This window comes from Pleurodeles waltl, chromosome 1_2, assembly GCF_031143425.1.
Source record: "Pleurodeles waltl isolate 20211129_DDA chromosome 1_2, aPleWal1.hap1.20221129, whole genome shotgun sequence".
Lineage (NCBI taxonomy): Eukaryota > Metazoa > Chordata > Amphibia > Caudata > Salamandridae > Pleurodeles > Pleurodeles waltl.
The window spans coordinates 184,312,258-184,334,378 of NC_090437.1; the positions used below are offsets into that span (position 1 = coordinate 184,312,258).

Below are 22,121 nucleotides of genomic sequence, written 5' to 3' on the forward strand. Positions count from 1 at the left end.
AGGAGGGTGGGCCCAGAGCCTCTTCACAAAACAATTCTGGGTACAAGGGTAAAAACTTTGATCCCAAAAAGGCCTGGTGTCGTAGCTGTAGTCAGTCTGGACACCAAACTGGAGACAAGGCCTGTCCCAAGAAAGATACCACTTCTAACTCCCATCCAGCTAAAACTGGAATGGCCAGTCTCCAAGTGGGATCAACAGTGTGCCCAGAGCAAATCAGGTGTCACACTGAAGCTACATTAGTCTCTGAGGGTGGGGTGGATTTAGCCACACTGGCTGCCTGGCCCCCTAACATGCAAAAATACAGGCAGCAGCTCTTAATTAATGGGACAAGTGTAGAGGGCCTGAGGGATACAGGTGCCAGTGTCACCATGGTGACAGAGAAACTGGTTTCCCCTGGCCAATACCTGGCTAGACAAACCTATCCAGTCACCAATGCTGACAATCAAACTAAAGTACATCCCATGGCAATGGTAACTTTAGAGTGGGGAGGGGTCAATGGCCTGAAACAGGTGGTGGTCTCCTCAAATATCCCAGTAGACTGTTTGCTTGGAAATGACCTGGAGTCCTCACCATGGGCTGAGGTAGAACTGAAAACCCATGCAGCCATGCTGGGTATCCCTGAACTGGTGTGTGTCAAGACGAGGGCACAGTGCAAGGCTCAGGGTGAAAAAGTAGAGCTGGAGTCTGGAAAAATGGCCCAGCCTACCAAGAGAAAAGGAAAGTCAGCTGGGAAACCAGCTGCAACACAGCACCAAAAAGAGAACCTCTCTTCTCAGGAAGAAGTTCTGCCCTCTGAGGGAACTGAGCCTATGGAGCTGGAACCTTATCAGGTTGAGCTCTTAGGCCCAGGGGGACCCTCAAGGGAAGAGTTGTGTAAGGGACAAGAAACCTGTCCCTCTCTTGAAGGCCTTAGGCAGCAAGCTGCTGAAGAGTCCAAAGGCAAGAAAAATGGAACACATAGGGTCTATTGGGAAGATGGACTCCTGTACACTGAGGCAAGAGATCCCAAACCTGGTGCCACTAGGAGAGTGGTAGTGCCTCAGGGTTTCAGAGAGTTTATTCTGACCTTAGCCCATGATATTCCCCTTGCTGGGCATTTGGGACAAACCAAGACGTGGGAGAGGTTAGTCAACCACTTCTACTGGCCCAATATGTCCCAGAAGGTTAAGGAGTTTTGCCTCTCCTGCCCCACCTGTCAAGCCAGTGGTAAGACAGGTGGGCATCCAAAGGCCCCCCTCATTCCACTTCCAGTGGTGGGGGTCCCCTTTGAAAGAGTGGGTGTGGACATAGTTGGTCCACTAGAACCTCCCACAGCCTCAGGAAATATGTACATCCTAGTAGTAGTGGATCATGCTACTAGGTATCCTGAAGCTATTCCCCTTAGGTCGACTACTGCCCCTGCAGTAGCCAAGGCCCTCATTGGTATCTTTACCAGAGTGGGCTTCCCTAAGGAGGTGGTGTCTGACAGAGGTACCAACTTCATGTCAGCATACCTAAAACACATGTGGAATGAGTGTGGAGTGACTTATAAGTTCACTACACCATATCATCCACAAACTAATGGCCTTGTTGAGAGATTCAACAAGACATTAAAGGGCATGATCATGGGGCTCCCAGAGAAACTCAAAAGGAGATGGGATGTCCTCTTGCCATGTCTGCTTTTCGCTTACAGAGAGGTGCCTCAGAAGGGAGTAGGATTCTCACCCTTTGAACTTCTGTTTGGCCACCCTGTAAGGGGACCACTTGCTCTTGTTAAAGAAGGCTGGGAGAGACCTCTTCATGAGCCTAAACAAGACATAGAGGACTATGTACTTGGCCTTCGCTCAAGGATGGCAGAGTACATGGAAAAGGCAAGTAAAAACCTTGAGGCCAACCAACAACTCCAGAAGTTGTGGTATGACCAAAAGGCTGCACTGGTTGAATTTCAACCAGGGCAGAAAGTCTGGGTTCTGGAGCCTGTGGCTCCCAGGGCACTTCAGGACAAATGGAGTGGCCCTTACCCAGTACTAGAGAGGAAGAGTCAGTTCACCTACTTGGTAGACCTGGGCACTAGCAGGAGCCCCAAGAGGGTGATCCATGTGAACCGCCTTAAGCTCTTCCATGACAGGGCTGATGTAAATCTGTTGATGGTAACAGATGAGGACCAGGAAGCTGAGAGTGAGCCTCTCCCTGATCTCCTCTCATCAGACCCTAAAGATGGCTCAGTAGATGGAGTGATCTATTCAGACACCCTCTCTAGCCAACAGCAATCCGACTGTAGGAAGGTCCTGCAGCAGTTTGCTGAACTCTTTTCCCTAACCCCTGGTCAGACCCACCTGTGTACCCATGATGTGGACACAGGAGACAGCATGCCTGTCAAAAACAAAATATTTAGACAGACTGACCAAGTTAAGGAAAGCATCAAGGTGGAAGTCCACAAGATGCTGGAATTGGGAGTAATAGAGCACTCTGACAGCCCCTGGGCTAGCCCAGTGGTCTTAGTCCCCAAACCTCACACCAAAAATGGAAAGAGAGAGATTAGGTTTTGTGTGGACTACAGAGGTCTTAATTCTGTCACCAAGACAGATGCCCATCCCATTCCTAGAGCTGATGAGCTAATAGACAAATTAGGGGCTGCCAAATTCTTAAGTACCTTTGACTTAACAGCAGGGTACTGGCAAATCAAAATGGCCCCTGGAGCAAAAGAAAAGACAGCATTCTCCACACCTGATGGGCATTATCAGTTTACTGTTATGCCCTTTGGTTTAAAGAATGCCCCTGCCACCTTCCAAAGGTTGGTGAATCAAGTCCTTGCTGGGTTGGAATCCTGTAGTGCAGCTTATCTTGATGATATTGCTGTCTTCAGCTCCACCTGGCAGGATCACCTGGTCCACCTGAAGAAGGTTTTGAAGGCTCTGCAATCTGCAGGCCTCTCTATCAAGGCATCCAAATGCCAGATAGGGCAGGGAACTGTGGTTTACTTGGGACACCTTGTAGGTGGAGGCCAAGTTCAGCCACTCCAGCCCAAGATCCAGACTATTCTGGACTGGGCAGCTCCAAAAACCCAGACTCAAGTCAGGGCATTCCTTGGCTTGACTGGGTACTATAGGAGGTTTGTGAAGGGATATGGATCCATTGTGACAGCCCTCACAGAACTCACCTCCAAGAAAATGCCCAAGAAAGTAAACTGGACTGTAGAATGCCAACAGGCCTTTGACACCCTGAAGCAAGCTATGTGCACAGCACCAGTTCTAAAAGCTCCAGATTACTCCAAGCAATTCATTGTGCAAACAGATGCCTCTGAGCATGGGATAGGGGCAGTTGTGTCCCAAACAAATGATGATGGCCTTGACCAGCCTGTTGCTTTCATTAGCAGGAGGTTACTCCCCAGGGAGCAGCGTTGGAGTGCCATTGAGAGGGAGGCATTTGCTGTGGTTTGGTCCCTGAAGAAGTTGAGACCATACCTCTTTGGTACTCACTTCCTAGTTCAAACTGACCACAGACCTCTCAGATGGCTGATGCAAATGAAAGGTGAAAATCCAAAACTGTTGAGGTGGTCCATCTCCCTACAGGGAATGGACTTTATAGTGGAACACAGACCTGGGACTGCCCATGCCAATGCAGATGGCCTTTCCAGGTTCTTCCACTTAGAAAATGAAGACTCTCTTGGGAAAGGTTAGTCTCATCCTCTTTCGTTTGGGGGGGGGGGTGTTGTGTAAGGAAATGCCTCCTTGGCATGGTTACCCCCTGACTTTTTGCCTTTGCTGATGCTATGTTTTGAATTGAAAGTGTGCTGAGGCCTGCTAACCAGGCCCCAGCACCAGTGTTCTTTCCCTAACCTGTACTTTTGATTCCACAATTGGCACACCCTGGCATCCAGATAAGTCCCTTGTAACTGGTACCTCTGGTACCAAGGGCCCTGATGCCAGGGAAGGTCTCTAAGGGCTGCAGCATGTCTTATGCCACCCTAGAGACCCCTCACTCAGCACAGACACACTGCTTACCAGCTTGTGTGTGCTAGTGAGAACAAAATGAGTAAGTCGACATGGCACTCCCCTCAGGGTGCCATGCCAGCCTCTCACTGCCTATGCAGTATAGGTAAGACACCCCTCTAGCAGGCCTTACAGCACTAAGGCAGGGTGCACTATACCATAGGTGAGGGCACCAGTGCATGAGCACTGTGCCCCTACAGTGTCTAAGCAAAACCTTAGACATTGTAAGTGCAGGGTAGCCATAAGAGTATATGGTCTGGGAGTCTGTTTTACACGAACTCCACAGCACCATAATGGCTACACTGAAAACTGGGAAGTTTGGTATCAAACTTCTCAGCACAATAAATGCACACTGATGCCAGTGTACATTTCATTGTAAAATACACCACAGAGGGCACCTTAGAGGTGCCCCCTGAAACCTAACCGACTATCTGTGTAGGCTGACTGGTTCCAGCAGCCTGCCACACTAGAGACATGTTGCTGGCCCCATGGGGAGAGTGCCTTTGTCACTCTGAGGCCAGTAACAAAGCCTGCACTGGGTGGAGATGCTAACACCTCCCCCAGGCAGTGTAGGAGGCTGGACTGGCTTGTAGTGAGTACCAAGGGGTACTTGCACCTTGCACCAGGCCCAGTTATCCCTTATTAGTGTATAGGGTGTCTAGAAGCTTAGGCTGATAGATAATGGTAGCTTAGCAGAGCAGCTTAGGCTGAACTATGAGATGTGTGAAGCTACTACAGTACCACTTAGTGTCATATGCACAATATCATAAGAAAACACAATACACAGTTATACTAAAAATAAAGGTACTTTATTTTTATGACAATATGCCAAAGTATCTTAGAGTGTACCCTCAGTGAGAGGATAGCAAATATACACAAGATATATATACACAATAGCAAAAATATGCAGTATAGTCTTAGAAAACAGTGCAAACAATGTATAGTTACAATAGGATGCAATGGGGAAACATAGGGATAGGGGCAACACAAACCATATACTCCAAAAGTGGAATGCGAACCACGAATGGACCCCAAACCTATGTGACCTTGTAGAGGGTCGCTGGGACTATTAGAAAATAGTGAGAGTTAGAAAAATAACCCTCCCCAAGACCCTGAAAAGTGAGTGCAAAGTGCACTAAAGTTCCCCTAAGGACAAAGAAGTCGTGTTAGAGGAATAATGCAGGAAAGACACAACCCAACAATGCAACAACTGTGGATTTCCAATCTAGGGTACCTGTGGAACAAGGGGACCAAGTCCAAAAGTCACAAGCAAGTCGGAGATGGGCAGATGCCCAGGAAATGCCAGCTGCGGGTGCAAAGAAGCTTCTACTGGACAGAAGAAGCTGAGGTTTCTGCAGGAACGAAAAGGGCTAGAGACTTCCCCTTTGGTGGACGGATCCCTCTCGCCGTGGAGAGTCGTGCAGAAGTGTTTTCCCGCCGGAAGAACGCCAACAAGCCTTGCTAGCTGCAAATCGTGCGGTTAGCGTTTTTGGACGCTGCTGTGGCCCTGGAGGGACCAGGTCGCAAATTGGACCAGGAGAGAGAGGGGACGTCGAGCAAGACAAGGAGCCCTCTCAGCAGCAGGTAGCACCCGGAGAAGTGCCAGAAACAGGCACTACGAGGATGCGTGAAACGGTGCTCACCCGAAGTCGCACAAAGGAGTCCCACGTCGCCGGAGACCAACTTAGAACGTCGTGCAATGCAGGTTAGAGTGCCGTGGACCCAGGCTTGGCTGTGCACAAAGGATTTCCGCCGGAAGTGCACAGGGGCCGGAGTAGCTGCAAAAGTCGCGGTTCCCAGCAATGCAGCCCAGCGAGGTGAGGCAAGGACTTACCTCCACCAAACTTGGACTGAAGAGTCACTGGACTGTGGGGGTCACTTGGACAGAGTCGCTGGATTCGAGGGACCTCGCTCGTCGTGCTGAGAGGAGACCCAAGGGACCGGTAATGCAGCTTTTTGGTGCCTGCGGTTGCAGGGGGAAGATTCCGTCGACCCACTGGAGATTTCTTCGGAGCTTCTGGTGCAGAGAGGAGGCAGACTACCCCCACAGCATGCACAAGCAGGAAAACAGTCGAGAAGGCGGCAGGATCAGCGTTACAGAGTTGCAGTAGTCGTCTTTGCTACTATGTTGCAGGTTTGCAGGCTTCCAGCGCGGTCAGCAGTCGATTCCTTTGCAGAAGGTGAAGAGAGAGATGCAGAGGAACTCGGATGAGCTCTAGCATTCGTTATCTAAAGTTTCCCCAGAGACAGAGACCCTAAATAGCCAGAAAAGAGGGTTTGGCTACCTAGGAGAGAGGATAGGCTACTAACACGTGAAGGAGCCTATCAGCAGGAGTCTCTGACGTCACCTGGTGGCACTGGCCACTCAGAGCAGTCCAGTGTGCCAGCAGCACCTCTGTTTCCAAGATGGCAGAGGTCTGGAGCACACTGGAGGAGCTCTGGACACCTCCCAGGGGAGGTGCAGGTCAGGGGAGTGGTCACTCCCCTTTCCTTTGTCCAGTTTTGTGCCAGAGCAGGGCTAAGGGGTCCCCTGAACCGGTGTAGACTGGCTTATGCAGAATTGGGCACATCTGTGCCCAAGAAAGCATTTCCAGAGGCTGGGGGAGGCTACTCCTCCCCTGCCTTCACACCATTTTCCAAAGGGAGAGGGTGTCACACCCTCTCTCAGAGGAAGTTCTTTGTCCTGCCATCCTGGGCCAGGCCTGGCTGGACCCCAGGAGGGCAGATGCCTGTCTGAGGGGTTGGCAGCAGCTGCAGTGAAACCCCAGGAAGGGCAGTTTGGCAGTACCAGGGTCTGTGCTACAGACCACTGGGATCATGGGATTGTGCCAACTATGCCAGGATGGCATAGAGGGGGCAATTCCATGATCATAGACATGTTACATGGCCATATTCGGAGTTACCATTGTGAAGCTACATATAGGTAGTGACCTATATGTAGTGCACGCGTGTAATGGTGTCCCCGCACTCACAAAGTTCAGGGAATTGGCTCTGAACAATGTGGGGGCACCTTGGCTAGTGCCAGGGTGCCCTCACACTAAGTAACTTTGCACCTAACCTTTACCAGGTAAAGGTTAGACATATAGATGACTTATAAGTTACTTAAGTGCAGTGTAAAATGGCTGTGAAATAACGTGGACGTTATTTCACTCAGGCTGCAGTGGCAGGCCTGTGTAAGAATTGTCAGAGCTCCCTATGGGTGGCAAAAGAAATGCTGCAGCCCATAGGGATCTCCTGGAACCCCAATACCCTGGGTACCTCAGTACCATATACTAGGGAATTATAAGGGTGTTCCAGTAAGCCAATGTAAATTGGTAAAAATGGTCACTAGCCTGTTAGTGACAATTTGGAAAGAAATGAGAGAGCATAACCACTGAGGTTCTGATTAGCAGAGCCTCAGTGAGACAGTTAGTCACTACACAGGTAACACATTCAGGCACACTTATGAGCACTGGGGCCCTGGGTTACCAGGGTCCCAGTGACACATACAACTAAAACAACATATATACAGTGAAAAATGGGGGTAACATGCCAGGCAAGATGGTACTTTCCTACACAACCCCCCCCCAAACGAAGGACAATAAGACTAGCCATGACCTGATGAGTCTTCATTGTCTAAGTGGAAATATCTGGAGAGTCCATCTGCATTGGAGTGGCTACTCCCAGGTCTATGTTCCACTGTATAGTCCATTCCCTGTAGGGATATGGACCACCTCAACAATTTTGGATTTTCACCTTTCATTTGTTTTAGCCAAAGTAGAGGTTTGTGGTCTGTCTGAACAATGAAGTGAGTGCCAAACAGGTATGGCCTCAACTTCTTCAGAGCCCAGACCACAGCAAAGGCCTCCCTCTCAATGGCAGACCAACGCTTTTCTCTAGGGGTCAACCTCCTACTAATAAAAGCAACAGGTTGATCCTGGCCCTCAGAATTAAGTTGTGATAGGACTGCCCCTACTCCTAATTCAGATGCATCAGTTTGGACATAGAATTTTTTAGAGTAACAAGGGCTTTTCAGGACAGGTGCAGAGCACATGGCCTGCTTCAGCTCCTCAAAAGCTTTCTGACAGTTTGCTGTCCATAATACCTTTTTAGGCATTTTCTTGGATGTGAGGTCATTAAGAGGGGCTGCAATGGAGCCATAGTTCTTAATGAACCTCCTGTAATACCCAGTGAGGCCTAGGAAGGCTCTCACCTGAGTCTGAGTGGTAGGGGGAACCCAATCAATAATTGTTTGGATTTTCCCCTGTAGTGGTGCAATCTGTTCGCCACCAACAAGGTGTCCCAGATAAACCACCTTACCCTGCCCTATCTGGCACTTTGAAGCCTTGATAGTGAGGCCTGCCTTTTGCAGGGCCTCCAAAACTTTCCACAGGTGGACCAGGTGATCATCCCAGCTGGAGCTAAAGACAGCTATATCGTCCAAATATGCTGCACTGAATGCTTCTAGCCCTTGCAGGACTGTGTTCACCAACCTCTGAAAAGTGGCAGGTGCATTTTTCAAACCAAAAGGCATTACAGTAAACTGGTAATGTCCTCCAATGGTTGAAAATGCAGTCTTAGGTTTAGCATCTTCTGACAATTTGATCTGCCAATACCCTGCAGTCAAGTCAAAAGTGCTTAGATACTTGGCAGATGCCAGTGTATCTATGAGCTCATCTGCCCTGGGTATAGGGTGAGCATCAGTTTTGGTTACCAAGTTGAGACCTCTATAGTCTACACAAAACCGCATTTCCTTCTTTCCATCTTTGGAATGGGGTTTTGGTACCAGTACCACAGGAGAAGCCCATGGACTGTCAGAGTGCTCAACCACTCCTAGTTCTAACATTTTCTGGACCTCTTGCTTTATGCAGTCCCTGACATGGTCAGGCTGCCTATAGATCTTACTTTTGACAGGCAAGCTGTCTCCAGTATCTATAGTGTGCTCACACCAAGAAGTGGTACCTGGCACAGTAGAGAAGAGTTCAGAGAATTGATCTAGGAGATTTATGCAATTGTCTTTCTGCTCAGCAGTAAGAAAATCAGCCAAAACTACACCTTCCACCAGAGCATCTTGTTCTGTGGAAGAGAAGAGATCAGGTAGAGGATCACTGTCTTCTTCCTGTCCCTCATCTGTTGCCATGAGCAGGGTGAGATCAGCCCTGTCATAGTAGGGTTTCAGGCGGTTGACATGGAGCACCCTAAGGGGACTCCAGGCAGTGCCTAAGTCAACTAAATAGGTGACTTCTCCCTTCTTTTCAACAATTGTGTGGGGTCCACTCCATTTATCTTGGAGTGCTCTTGGGGCCACAGGCTCCAAGACCCACACTTTCTGCCCTGGTTGGTACTGAACCAAAACAGCCTTCTGGTCATGCCATTGCTTCTGGAGCTCTTGGCTGGCCTGAAGGTTTTTGCTGGCCTTTTTCATGTACTCAGCCATCCTTGATCTGAGGCCAAGTACATAATCCACAATATCCTGCTTAGGAGCTTTTAAAGGTTGTTCCCAACCCTCCTTTACAAGTGTGAGTGGACCCCTAACAGGGTGTCCAAAAAGAAGTTCAAAGGGGCTGAAGCCCACTCCTTTCTGGGGTACCTCCCTGTAGGCAAAAAGGAGGCATGGTAGAAGGATATCCCATCTCCTGCGGAGTTTTTCAGGGAGACCCATAATCATGCCTTTGAGAGTTTTATTAAATCTCTCCACCAGTCCATTTGTTTGTGGATGATAGGGTGTTGTGAACTTGTACGTTACACCACACTCCTTCCACATGGCCTTTAAGTATGCAGACATGAAATTACTTCCCCTGTCTGATACTACTTCCTTTGGGAAGCCCACCCTGGAAAATATTCCCAGGAGGGCCTTTGCCACTGCAGGTGCTGTAGTGGTCCTTAAAGGAATAGCTTCAGGATATCTTGTGGCATGGTCCACTACCACCAAGATAAACCTATTGCCTGAAGCAGTAGGAGGGTCAAGGGGGCCAACTATGTCAACCCCTACCCTTTCAAAGGGAACCCCAACCACAGGCAGTGGAATAAGGGGTGCCTTTGGGGTGCCACCTGTCTTGCCACTGGCTTGACAGGTTTCACAGGACTTACAAAATTCCTTTGTGTCCTCAGACATTCTAGGCCAATGAAACAGGGGAACAAGCCTGTCCCAAGTTTTCATTTGTCCTAGATGCCCAGCTAGGGGAATGTCATGTGCCAGGGTTAGGAGGAACTTTCTGTACTCCTGAGGAATCACTAATCTCCTGGCAGCTCCAGGTTTAGGATCCCTATGCTCAGTGTACAAGAGGTTGTCCTCCCAGTAAACTCTGTGAGAGTCACTGACATCCACATTAGCCTGTTTGACAGCTTGCTGTCTGAGACCCTCTAATGTGGGACAGGTTTGCTGTGCCACACTCAGCTCCTCTCTGGCAGGCCACCCTTCACCCAAAAGCTCAGCAGTGTCTGCTTCCAGCTCCTCTGGTGTAGGTTCTGCACAGGGAGGGAATTCTTCTTCCTCAGAAGTTGAATCCACTGTAGAGGGAGGGATAGTAGGAAGTGGTTTGCTTCTACTAGCCCTAGCTTTAGGGAGCACTTGGTCCATTGTTCCAGGATCCAAGCTTCCCTGTCCTTTTTGCTTTTTGGCCTGAGCCCTTGTCAAAGCAAAAATATGCCCTGGGATGCCCAGCATTGCTGCATGGGCCTCCAACTCCACATCTGACCAAGCTGATGTCTCCAAATCATTCCCTAATAGACAGTCTACAGGTAAATCTGAAGCTACCACAACTTTCTTTGGACCAGTAACCCCCCCCAGTTGAGATTAACAACAGCCATGGGGTGGCTAAGTATGTTGTTGTGAGCATCGGTTACTTGGTACTGGTGACCAAGTAGGTGTTGTTCAGGGTGGACCAGTTTCTCTATGACCATAGTCACACTGGCTCCAGTGTCCCTGTAGGCCTGAACCTCAACACCATTTATTAGGGGTAGCTGCTTGTACTTATCCATATTAAGGGGACAAGCAACTAAGGTGGCTAAATCAATAGCCCCCTCAGAGACTAACACAGCCTCTGTGGCATCCCTAACAAGGCCAACCCCAACTAAGTTACCAATAGTGAGCCCAGCTACTCCCTTGGATTGGCTATTAGTAGGTTTGCTCCCACCACCACTGCTATTAGTAGGGACACTAGGGGTAGCAGTAGGGGTTGTAGTGGTAGGAGCATTGGTGCTTTTCTTTGGACAACTGGGATCTGTTGTCCAATGGCCTTTTATTTTACATAAATAGCACCATGGTTTATTTTCCTTGTTCTGATTAAAAGAGGATTTGGGCCCACCACCCCCACCAGAGTGTTTTTGTGGGCCTGATGAAGACTCATTTTTAGATTTGTCCCCACCTTTGTCAGAAGACTTACCATCCTTCTTTTTGTTGCCATCTTTGTCACCCCCTGTATGAACTTTTCTGTTCACCCTTGTTCTGACCCATTTGTCTGCCTTCTTTCCCAATTCTTGGGGAGAGGTCAGATCAGAGTCCACCAAGTACTGGTGTAAGAAATCAGACACACAATTATTAAGAATATGCTCTCTCAGGATCAAGCTATACAGGCTGTCATAATCAGTAACTTTACTGCCATGTAACCACCCCTCCAAGGCCTTCACTGAATGGTCAATGAAATCAACCCAGTCTTGTGAAGACTCCTTTTTGGTCTCTCTGAACTTTATCCTGTATTGTTCAGTGGTTAAGCCATAACCATCCAGGAGTGCATTCTTAAGAACTTGGAAATTATTAGCATCATTTTATTTCACAGTAAGGAGCCTATCCCTACCTTTTCCACTAAATGATAGCCATAGGATAGCAGCCCACTGCCTTTGAGGGACATCCTGTACAACACAGGCCCTCTCAAGTGCAGCAAAACACTTGTTAATGTCATCCCCCTCCTTATAAGGGGGAACTATCTTGTGCCGATTCCTGGAATCATGCTCTTTTGCAGGATGACTATGGGGACTACTGCTGCTGCCACCATGGGTTTCTAAACCCAACTTCTGTCTTTCCTTCTCTAGTTCAAAAGACTGTCTATCCAAATCCAGCTGTTGCTTTTTAAGCTTCAGTCTGGTTTGTTCCACCCTCAACTTATTGAGTTCCCTCTCTAACATTCTGTCATCAGGGTTGGTGGGAGGGACATTCCTAGATACAGAGGTATGATGGGATTGAACAGAAGGAGACCTGTCCCTTACAGAGGGCACCCTAACAGCTTGGCTAACAGAAACATCAGTACCACTGTGGTGTGAATAAATGCTTTTGCTATGATGTGAGACAACACTATTTGTATGGTGTGGCTCTTCATCATTACCAACTATGTTAGACTGTCTAGTAATGGGCAGGCTAGGAAGTTTCTTTCCAGAATCTTTTCCTGGGGGAGTCCCTGGATCAGATTGAGAACCATTAGCTACTTTTTCAACAGATGGGGCACTTTTAGCCTTATCCTGTTCTCTAAGCATGTTAATTAACAGTTCTAAGGAAGGATTCTTCCCTACACTCAAACCTCTCTTTATGCAGGGACTCCTTGCTCCTTTCCAGCTAAGGTGATCATATGCAAGTTTGGACAGATCAACATTTTGGCCTGTGCCAGACATTTTTAGAGAGAGTTAAAAGTGATAGAAAAAGAGAAAAAAGTTTTCAGAACTTTTTAGAAAGACAGAAAAAAAACTTTTTAAACTTTTAAGAACTTTTTGAAAGTTTAGAAGTACTTTTCAGCACTTAGAAAAGAGTGAAAAGAGGAAATGCAAAACTTTTTGGCTATGTGTATATACACGAACCTTGTTTTGTATATTTTTCTCTTATGAAAAGTACAATGACAAGAGTGGTAAGTAGTCTCAAAGCACTTATCCCACCGCTGCACAACCAATGTAGGAGGCTGGACTGGCTTGTAGTGAGTACCAAGGGGTACTTGCACCTTGCACCAGGCCCAGTTATCCCTTATTAGTGTATAGGGTGTCTAGCAGCTTAGGCTGATAGATAATGGTAGCTTAGCAGAGCAGCTTAGGCTGAACTAGGAGACGTGTGAAGCTACTACAGTACCACTTAGTGTCATATGCACAATATCATAAGAAAACACAATACACAGTTATACTAAAAATAAAGGTACTTTATTTTTATGACAATATGCCAAAGTATCTTAGAGTGTACCCTCAGTGAGAGGATAACAAATATACACAAGATATATATACACAATAGCAAAAATATGCAGTATAGTCTTAGAAAACAGTGCAAACAATGTATAGTTACAATAGGATGCAATGGGGAAACATAGGGATAGGGGCAACACAAACCATATACTCCAAAAGTGGAATGCGAACCACGAATGGACCCCAAACCTATGTGACCTTGTAGAGGGTCGCTGGGACTATTAGAAAATAGTGAGAGTTAGAAAAATAACCCTCCCCAAGACCCTGAAAAGTGAGTGCAAAGTGCACTAAAGTTCCCCTAAGGACAAAGAAGTTGTGTTAGAGGAATAATGCAGGAAAGACACAACCCAACAATGCAACAACTGTGGATTTCCAATCTAGGGTACCTGTGGAACAAGGGGACCAAGTCCAAAAGTCACAAGCAAGTCGGAGATGGGCAGATGCCCAGGAAATGCCAGCTGCGGGTGCAAAGAAGCTTCTACTGGACAGAAGAAGCTGAGGTTTCTGCAGGAACGAAAAGGGCTAGAGACTTCCCCTTTGGTGGACGGATCCCTCTCGCCGTGGAGAGTCGTGCAGAAGTGTTTTCCCGCCGGAAGAACGCCAACAAGCCTTGCTAGCTGCAAATCGTGCGGTTAGCGTTTTTGGACGCTGCTGTGGCCCTGGAGGGACCAGGAGGTCGTAAATTGGACCAGGAGAGAGAGGGGACGTCGAGCAAGACAAGGAGCCCTCTCAGCAGCAGGTAGCACCCGGAGAAGTGCCAGAAACAGGCACTACGAGGATGCGTGAAACGGTGCTCACCCGAAGTCGCACAAAGGAGTCCCACGTCGCCGGAGACCAACTTAGAACGTCGTGCAATGCAGGTTAGAGTGCCGTGGACCCAGGCTTGGCTGTGCACAAAGGATTTCCGCCGGAAGTGCACAGGGGCCGGAGTAGCTGCAAAAGTCGCGGTTCCCAGCAATGCAGCCCAGCGAGGTGAGGCAAGGACTTACCTCCACCAAACTTGGACTGAAGAGTCACTGGACTGTGGGGGTCACTTGGACAGAGTCGCTGGATTCGAGGGACCTCGCTCGTCGTGCTGAGAGGAGACCCAAGGGACCGGTAATGCAGCTTTTTGGTGCCTGCGGTTGCAGGGGGAAGATTCCGTCGACCCACGGGAGATTTCTTCGGAGCTTCTGGTGCAGAGAGGAGGCAGACTACCCCCACAGCATGCACAAGCAGGAAAGCAGGAAAACAGTCGAGAAGGCGGCAGGAGTCCTGCTTGTGCCTGAGGTGTCCTGAGCTGAGGTGACTAACTTTTAGAAATCCTCCATCTTGCAGATGGAGGATTCCCCCAATAGGATTAGGGATGTGACCCCCTCCCCTTGGGAGGAGGCACAAAGAGGGTGTACTCACCCTCAGGGCTAGTAGCCATTGGCTACTAACCCCCCAGACCTAAACACGCCCTTAAATTTAGTATTTAAGGGCTCCCCTGAACCTAAGAATTTAGATTCCTGAAACTTACCTGAAGAAGAAGGACTGCTGAGCTGAAAAAACCCCTGCAGAGGAAGAACAGAAGACACCAACTGCTTTGGCTCCAGACTTACCGGCCTGTCTCCTGCCTTCCAAAGAAACCTGCTCCAGCGACGCTTTCCAAGGGACCAGCGACCTCTGAATCCTCTGAGGACTGCCCAGCTTCAAGAAAGACTAGAAACTCCCGAGGACAGCGGCACTGCTCCAAGAGAACTGCAACTTTGTTACAAGGAGCAGATTTAAAGACCCCTGCAACTCCCCGCAAGAAGCGTGAGACTTGCAACACTGCACCCGGCGACCCAGACTCGACTGGTGAAGAACAACCAACTCAGGGAGGACCCTCCGGCGACTCTACGACTGTGAGTAACCAAAGTTGTCCCCCCTGAGCCCCCACAGCGACGCCTGCAGAGGGAATCCCCAGGCTCCCCCTGACCGCGACTGTCTGAACTCCATTTCCCGACGGCTGGAAAAGACCCTGCACCCGCAGCCCCCAGCCCCTAAAGAAACGGAACTTCTGTGCAGGAGTGACCCCCAAGAGGCCCTCTCCCTTGCCCAGGTGGTGGCTACCCCGAGGAGCCCCCCCCTTGCCTGCCTGCATCGCTGAAGAGACCCCTTGGTCTCCCATTGAAAACTAAAGGAAACCCGACGCTTGTTTACACACTGCACCCGGCCGCCCCCGCGCTGCTGAGGGTGTACTTTTGTGCTGACTCTTGTCCCCCCCGGTGCCCTACAAAACCCCCCTGGTCTGCCCTCCGAAGACGCGGGTACTTACCTGCTGGCAGACTGGAACCGGGGCACCCCCTTCTCTACATTATAGCCTATGTGTTTTGGGCACCTCTTTGACCTTTGCACCTGACCGGCCCTGAGCTGCTGGTGTGATAACTTTGGGGTTGCTCTGAACCCCCAACGGTGGGCTACCTTGGACCAAAAACTAAAACCTGTAAGTGACTTACTTACCTGTGAAAATTAACAATAACTTACCTCCCCCAGGAACTGTGAAAATTGCACTGTGTCCACTTTTAAAACAGCTTATTGTGTTTTATGTGAAAAGTATACATGCTAATGAAATGATTCAAAGTTCCTAGAGTACTTACCTGCAATACCTTTCAAATGAGATAGTACATGTAAAATTTGAACCTGTGGTTCTTAAAATAAACTAAGAAAATATATTTTTCTATAACAAAACCTATTGGCTGGATTTGTCTCTGAGTGTGTGTACCTCATTTATTGTCTATGTGTGTGTACAACAAATGCTTAACACTACTCCTTGGATAAGCCTACTGCTCGGCCACACTACCACAAAATAGAGCATTAGTATTATCTCTTTTTACCACTATTTTACCTATAAGGGGAACCCTTGGACTCTGTGCATGCTATTCCTTACTTTGAAATAGCACATACAGAGCCAACTTCCTACATACATTCAAACACGATGGCGGAGAAAAACAATCCGAAGATGGTGCTGATGACCATGCACATGACCTCGAAGAGCACCTCTTGACTTGAAAGACTTTGTCAAAGAAAAATAAGTTGTAAACTTCCAAGCTCAACACTAGATGGCAAGATTGCAAAGCATGTCAATCTTTAGCACTACATGCAACGAATACTTGAGATCTCCTTTTCAATGTCATCCAGCTCTGATAGGGGTCTCAGAAGAGAGTCAGTAAGCCTCCACCAATAATGGCTATGAAGTGTTCTCCCCATGTCATATAAATCAGTAAGTGGTCCAAAAATTTTAATTTGGCCTAAGCTTGTCTCTTCCATCCTGTCCCTGGGAGATCCGCTGACTAGGTAATAGTCCAGTCATGAATATGACCTCTGGCAGGCTAATTAATGTGTGTGATGTATTTCATCAGAATGCATTTCCCTCCAATTATGTCTACAAGACAGCGAATGCAAACACTCTTGTCCTCTCGGAGATAGGGAATCTAAGCCTCCTCCAGTAACTAGTTTCCTTTTGACTTTTCTGAGGAGATCCAAAATAGCATTTTACAGGAAATTTGCCTGACCTGTGTTGAAAGCATAACAACAGCTGATGTATATTTTCTTGTACCTACTTCCAAAACCAATTATCATGTACCATCCCATTTAATCTGATTCCATCCTCACAACCTGCTCGGAGACACCTTTCGTGCATAAAATAGCATCTCACCATCCACTTTTAGATTTAACAGATGAAACAATATGTTGAGGAAATTAACACAAATGCAGTTTCCCCAAATCTGTTCTCACTACAGGAGTCTCCTACATAAGGCAAATCTGAGCACTGCTGTCTTCTAATAGTTTCAGGAATCCTAGTGTTGTAGACAGGGTGTTGAAGCCCAACATATAAACCAATGACTCTTCTTATGATGGGCCCAGAAAATAATGTACAAAACACCCCATTTACTCTCCTTCCTCCCTTGAAACAACTAATCCAAGTATATGCCAGTCAGCTACACCTCAGTTGGACAACCCACAGCCAAACTTCAATAAAACATAAAATAAAGAACACCATGTAAGGTCCATGGCACTACCATAAGTCCATGTTCATCTTTGTCCTATTCTCACCATAGCCAACCAAATGAGCATTACCTCTCCCCATTGCCAGTACTCTAAGTCCGTATACTACTGTCCTAGCCTAATTCATGACCAATTTGTTTAGGCCCGCCAGTCAAAACAATTACTACAATAAGCACCACCACCCCATGTCTTGGTCTAACGTAATTCTCTGTTAATTCTCATTGCCCCTCTAGTCACTCCCTGGCAGCCTCTTTGAGAGAACTGACTTTATTTATTTGCTGGCCTCAGTTGCAAACTTATTGGAAGGGGGTCTTTTGCACCGTTTAAGCTGCATGTTTATCTGACTGGTATCTGTTCCTTTTGCTGCTTTCAATGACTTTCGCTGACCACTTCATACGAGTTCTCATAGATTCCCACAATATTTTTCACCTTTTTAGGCTGTTTTACCCAGTTTTGTACCCTGCCATGCACTCCACTGCTTATCCGCATAATAGAGAAGATCACTGCCTTTTCTCGTCAGTGGTATAATCATTTCCCTTTCTTCAAAAAAGTGAATCCTGGACGGGATAACAGTTGGGATGTTTCTGCAGACACCAGAGGTCCCAACCCTTTGCATTCAGTTAAGGCTGCCTAGGGTGCATCGGGGTGATTCCTAATAGAGGGCAAACTATTCAATATACTGTTGAATGTTAGGTACCTTCTGCCCAAGACTGAATGCCCCTAATGGCAATACTATTGTGGCAAGAGTGATTTTAAAGGCCTTCCTGTTTCACTTGCAATTCAATGTTCTGTTTCTCGAAAAATGCCTGCTTTGTGCAAACTTGGGCATGCTCATTCATTTTGTGAACAGCAGTGGATTAGAGGTTATCCACTTAACTGCCTGTTCATGTATGCATCCTCATGTTTTTGCATATATTTCCCCAAGTCAGCTTGAATAGTCCCCATATCTGCATTTTTCCTAGTGGACACACCCCTAGCATCTGCTCAGGCATACTCTCAGCGAGTCAAGCCTCTCACATTTTCACAGTTAAGTGTTGCTTCAACAAGCAGTAGAAAGCATGGCAGTCTTTGTACTTAGAGATTTGAAGCTGAGCCCACCCATTTGATGCTTGTTGTCATTGTAGTTGTTGTAGTGTTTTAGCTCTAGAACTAGTCTTCTTTGTGAAATCTTCTCACCAGCAACAGGGTTTGAATATGCACTTTCTCCCTCCTTCTATGTACATCCTTCTTGGATAGTTTCATGTGGTCTTTACCCACATTCACAAGGACAAAATGCTTAACATCTGTTGTCCAGACAGCTCTTTCGCCTCATTGTCTATTGACGCAGAGGCACAATTTAGTGTCTCCAGACGCTTCTCCAGTTCACGTACCCCAGTGCAGAGCGCAGTATCCTTCAATTCGCCTTGGTAAGTGTCTTAGAGCTATTTTAGAGATTGCCTTAAAATTCTCTGCGGACTATGCCCTGGATCCTCAACTCTGGATATGCTCAATCAAGCACAGCTAAAAACAAATGTGATTGGCAGTAGTCACTTATTTGAAGATTCAAACTAGTTCCAATGATTAGGAAATACCTAAAAGCCATCTGGATGAACAAGGGGAAGCCTGGCCAACCATCAGGAAACAGTGACAGTTTCAGGCGTGTGCAAAATGAACTGGAGAAATGGTATACACAAACACAAATTGGAATGTAACTCCTTCACTGCTTCTTCCTGAAGCCAATACGACTTGCCCTGACTGGAAAAATATAGAGCCAATGAAGATTTCCAAGAGTAATTTATAAGAAAGATTGTAACACATGAACACAAAGTCTTTGGGGGGACCCTAGCAATTTAAACCTCCTTGACAACAGTATGGGGTCAAGAAGGAACACAAGTAAGAACTTATACAGTGCCAAAGACATTCCTAAGCCTACTCCACAGAGATATTGAGGGATCACATGAACTTACACTGCACCAATAGAATACTGACTTTCTCTCTGCTCAGCCCATCTACAACAGGAATTGTGCATGACTGACACAATAGGACTTTAAATCCAAATATCTCCACAGCCACTGGAAGGTTTTGGATGTGCTGTCTGAAATATCTCAACCTTAGTGGCAATCCCATTGGGAACTCCTATGCCATGAAGGAAAGAGCATTCTCTAGTTCCTGTTGGGGGTGAACAGGGGCACACACAGAGTTTTAGGGACAGAGGGTGGCCACTTTAAAAGATCCTGTAGATCTGGACCAGCCTCTGGGTCTCAAAGTGATGGCAGTTCCTGGTTGTATAGCTGTGGTTTCAAACGTTCATCATTCCTTGCAAAGTAGGCATATGCAAAACTTTTAGGGTCAGAACACAAGTCTCACACACATGCAGACGGGCTGATGACGCTACAAAGCAGGTTCTCCGGAGGAAGAGGCATTCCATAAATCCAGAAAGTCCAGCAGGTAAAATCTCTTATGCCAGGCAGTCTTCAGCTCACCCCATATGGACTTGCTTCAGGTTTTCTTAACAACATGGCAAGGGCAGTGGCTGTCAAAGACACAAGCCCTAGAACTCATAACTTTCTCTCCCATTTTGCTGTTAACACTAGTAAGTGGGAAATCCCTGGAATACTGTATCTGGTGATTTGTCTCGTAATTATCCTTGTTTGGCAGACACAGATCTGAATTATAAAGCTCCTCTCTCTTTTGGGGGATACACCTAGTTTTAAAGGTGTTAGTAGATTTCACAAAGGCTTCTACAGCCACATTTTTTTGTCTTACAAAATTAACAGAAAGAGAAGGTGATGCTGGATGTGCTCTGAAAGGAGGTAGAAAACAAAGGAGGAATATACTTCTCTCTACACAAATCTGTTTGTAGTGGCACTCACAAAAAGAGGGGCAGGGACAGCTTTTATACTTGAACTCAAGCAGGCTCACTTCCCGCCAGTCTCCATCTTGTGATTCACATATATACACAAGTTCCACAATGGAGTTCTACTGACATCCATGTACAGTAATCATGCATGCTCCATTCATGTCCTACTAAGACGGAGTAAAGAACTCTGTTGAGGGGACAAGACAGAACTTTTAATGTACGAAGCCAATAGGCATCTCTCCGGTCAAAGTGAGAGGCACAAGGGTCTATACCTGCTATTATAATCATTTGAAGGCAACAGTCAGTCAATCTTAGTCCAGTGAAAACACAGTCATCACTCTCAAAAGAGGGTATGTTTTGTGCACTAATAGGAGATTCCTATATCAGCTGAGGATAAAAAAAAAAATCACTACCCTGGCTATGCTTCTGGTTGAGCACACAGGCTAAGTGCAAAGGGAGGTTGGGGGGAGTGTTTCACCACATTGGATTTTGAGTGAGGGGAACTGTGTGATTTTTTTCAGTAGGGCAAACAGGAACTGCAGAAAAAGTGGGTAGATATGCCGCTGGGTACATTTACACCATTATTTAAGGAGTGTCCAGGACTAAACCCCCACCCACTAGCCGGCACTAGTCAGTGGCAGAGATAAATGTGGCACTCCAAAGCACACCTTCAGAACACTTTCTGGACCTACTGGAAAACTGAAGAGGAATGGTCCTGCTGTCTGCGGCCTGAGAGGAGCCCTTAAAGACCAGACCTTCTTCCCCTTGGATCCAGGACATAGAACTGGACTTCATAGGTCAGCTGGGTCACCTCCTGTGTGGCTACAGTGACACAAGCTGAAAGAGGCATTTTCCCTAAAGGGCCCAGCTGACTTTTGCCAAATGGACTTTGCTGATGGCCTCTACTGAAACCCAGAGAGTGTCAAAGTGACTCCCACTGAGGTCCTAAGTGCCTTAGAAGTATACTTCTGTGGCTGCTGGGGCACCAGAAGAAAGTGTGGAAACATTTGAAAACATTTACTCCAGAGCATCAGGAGGACCTGCTGTGCAAAGCGTGTGTCCAGCAGTTCCAAGGCGTTGGACTGAATTTCAGCTTCGTCCTGCTCATGGCTCCCAGCACCTCTGAAAAATTCTGTGTTGGGACTTAAAAAAAAAAAAAGTCAGAAAGAAATCTCCAAACCTCCAGTGGGACCAACCAGCTTCCAGTAACTGGCCTTTGGTTTTACAGCTGCAGCTACAATTTCAACAGTGGCCTGCTCTGCAAGGATTTTTCTCTCCAAAGTCCCTTTTTGAAGTAGGACTTAGAAACTTCTTTGAAATTTTTGATTTCAAGATACTCATTATGATCAATGCACCTGGCGTATCCAACCAGGGCTCTGGCGTGGTTGGCCTCCAAGCGCAACTAGGTCCCGGTCTACGGCTTCCATGGATTATCATTGGAGATTTGTGCTTTTTAGCTCTATCTTCGCCTAAATCTTTAAAAAAAAACATATCTCCAGTACCCCTTACTGGATTATTGTCATTTTTGTCTGATTTTACTCATCTTTTGTTTTTTAACATTGGTTGCACAGTTGCATTCTGTATTGTGTGACTTTTTCTATTGTGTATGCACTAGTTAAATACTTTACACATTGCCTTTGATATAAACCTGACTGCCTTCTGTCGCATTACCAAGAGTTGAGCGCAGGTTTATTTAACTTCTATGACATCTAGCTGGTGGTAGTCCTATCCTTTGAGATGGAAAATTGTCCACACCAAATAATAATTCACTTTCCTACAATGATTTCTCACGGTTTGCTTTAGTTCTTACAGAATACATACTTTTAAGGCCACTAAAGAATGATTTATTTTTGAAGTACTCATTCTTTTTGGGCATTCCCTCTTTATTTTGATTCTGATTGCTTAGCAACAGCTTCCATGCACTTGGTCTTCACTACTCAACCAAACTACCCCAGAGATGATCATGTCCAGCTGGATGCACAAGTAACCAGCGTTGGTAATCCCCTACAACTTCAAGATTCCAGGAAAAGTCCCAACATCGTGGATCATAAGTGCAGATTTTATGTCTGCAAATCACTATTCCATTGTATAGCTTTTTCACAATTTCGTTTTATGTGTATGTAAGACAAGCCCTCAGCCCTTAACGGTACATCAATGACTTGCCA

General features: G+C 46.9%; 1 protein-coding gene across 1 annotated transcript in view; it reads right to left on the reverse strand.

Moving 5' to 3' along the window:
* POLR1E (RNA polymerase I subunit E) overlaps positions 1-22,121 on the reverse strand; it is a 158,776-nt gene that overhangs the window by 66,786 nt on the left and 69,869 nt on the right. The gene's annotated exons all lie outside the window — the stretch shown is intronic.